The sequence below is a fragment of the Melanaphis sacchari genome, unplaced genomic scaffold (assembly GCF_002803265.2).
Source record: "Melanaphis sacchari strain LSU unplaced genomic scaffold, SCAv2.0 Contig10_pilon_pilon, whole genome shotgun sequence".
In the NCBI taxonomy this organism is placed as follows: domain Eukaryota; kingdom Metazoa; phylum Arthropoda; class Insecta; order Hemiptera; family Aphididae; genus Melanaphis; species Melanaphis sacchari.
The window spans coordinates 5,158,417-5,161,142 of record NW_020270420.1 but is presented as its reverse complement, the minus strand read 5'-3'; positions in this window follow the sequence as shown (position 1 = coordinate 5,161,142).

Sequence of the window (2,726 nt, the reverse complement as noted above, 5' to 3'; positions counted from 1 at the left end):
AATTATATATTAAAAATTATACAGTCCATTAAAAACCAGCGACAACAATCTCGTTATTCGATATTAGAAAGACTATAGTCGAGTGTACTTATTATGTCTATAATACATATTATTTATATAAAATATATCGTTCTAAGACGTAATACCCGGGCCAATCAGGAACAGGAGCTTTGGGATGATAACGATTTATCGTTGATTATATTCTTCGGTGCATTTACGTGTTGTGCGAAAACTAGCAGCAACTGAAAATTTGACGCCCGCACGTCGTTCATGTCGCAATGGGTGGGGGTGGTGGGAAAGGCGAAAACCTAACCTATTATATATATTATTATATTCGGTCGAGTACGTGATGGCTTTAATTTCCGTCTCCCAAAGTATAGTAATTAACTTTTCGCCGTTTGGCGCGAGGTGAAGGGAAAAAAATATAACCACCGCGGGCACCACCTCGGTGGCGCCGTTATGGAACCGCGTCCAGAGCGGCATGGCCTTCGATAATCCGCAATAAGACATAAATAAAGGTGACTTACCTACGGAAACTTGGTCGTGTGCGGGCCGCGTAGTCGCGCGCGGCGGGCTTAAAACCACCCTGGGCTTTATTTATAGGCGAACTCCTTGGCGGCCGCCACCGCTTTGGTGGTGCTATCAAAAATGATTGTTTATGTCACGGCTTCCTCGCCGGCGTGCGCGGTGGAGTGGCGGCAAGTTGGCTAAGAATTAACTTGCCATTTATCTAACCAGCAAAGCCCCAGTCCCTGTCCCCCCTCGTCTCACCGCTTATATTTCTCCTCACCCGTGGCCCCGGCGCGTACGATGCGATATTATACGATATGATTTACTGCCACGGTTTACTCAGTCGCTAATTTAAAGCTTTCGCGCCCGACAACGACTATATATATATATATATGTATGTGTGTTAGTGTGTGTAAGTATGCGAATGCATGCGCGTGCGTGTGTGCGGACGTCTGTGGGGTGACGTGGCGGAAAAAGGGGTTGGAGATGGCCTCCTCGGCAGCGGTTGTGGCCTTTGAGTTTGCTCGCGCGCGTCTTACAAAATGTTATAATATAACAAGACGTATTTACAACGATGCGAATGCGTGTTGTAATAACACGCAATACGCATTATTATTACTCGAGCAATATTATTATGTTATAAAATTATTATAGTGGATAGTTGTTTGTAAAGTGTTGCAGTGTTTTGCACCCGTTTACGATTGAGCTCATTGTGGTACCGTGCGGTTATTAGGTACCATCTGTAATGAGGACATTAATAGTACATTATTTTAATAATAACATTCTGTTGTGTACATGCAACATGTCAATATGATCTGGTTAACGAAAAAAATAGCGAACGCATAACCCAGAGAGACATACTAACCGCCTACATCACTTCACTATGTAATTATTAGTAGTGTACTAGTCTCTTTTACTTGAATGCAATTTGTTTATTTACCTATAGAGTTTAGGATAATTATATAATTAATACCAACTTGTAATAAATCAGATAGTATTGTGATATTATTTAAGTACCCATACTGTCTATACGGAGTGATTTATTTAATTTAAGTGACATTTACATTCTTGAAATTTCTTTTAAATAATTTTAGGTCGTTAAAAACAGCATTTTTAGATAACATATTTTTTATCATTATAATTATACTTAAGTTTTTACTCTATTAAAGTATAAAATATAATTTTAATTTCATATTCTTAAGTAAAAATTTATTTGGAATATTTTGATTTATTAAAATCAAATTTTGTTTTATATATTTGTTATTAGTTATAGTAAGTATTTAAAATTAAGTCGAGTAGAGTGATTCATCATTTATCTGGGTTCCTCTGAACCAATCCGATTTAAATACGTAGTACGTAACTTACATCTCACATTTATCTCATAAACTAATCAGCCAAAATTTGGGTCATAAATTATATCAAAATACAAAAAAAAAAAAACATTTTGCTTTAAAATTAAGAATAAAAAAAGCAAATAGTTAAAAAAATAATAACGATAAAAAGTGGTAGTTTATTGACATTTTAATTTTAAAGTGAGTTATAATATTATGCATAGTTTACTGTTAGTAGTTATGATATTATTTAAAATAGAGATCAAAATATCAATATAAACCTAAGAGATTTTCTTTTTTTTTAAATTTTTTATTCATATTATTTCTATTTAATTTAAATACTACACATTAAATATCAAAGATTCGAAAACATAAACATTTTATGTAGATAAGCTCCTTGTTTTGTATGACGTATTTTATAGTAGGTAATACTAAAGTTGATAAAAAAAAATTATAAGTTGAGTTCTCGAACTTACAAACACAGTGATCATGTTTTATATAACTTATGTAATTACTAGTTGGTGTTTGAAATTTCAATTCTATTATTGTAATGCCATATAGAAATAATTAATAATAGAAGGAAATCATTTATCGTGAAGTTTTATAAAATTCAATAAACTAATTCAATTAATTAAAGTTAAAAATAATGTTATCTGTATTGACTATATTTTTATGGTATTGGATTTTTTTTACAAGTTTTAAATATTTATATAAGTTATTTAGAATTTTACAATTTTAAAATGCTTACATCATCTTGTTTTAAAATTTTAATATTGTAAAAAAAAAAACCTAACATAAAAAACATAGACAATATTCCAAAGTTTAAAATTAGTTGTTGTTCGTTAACACTCGTCTCTAATACTAAACCAAACAAAACGAGGTTAA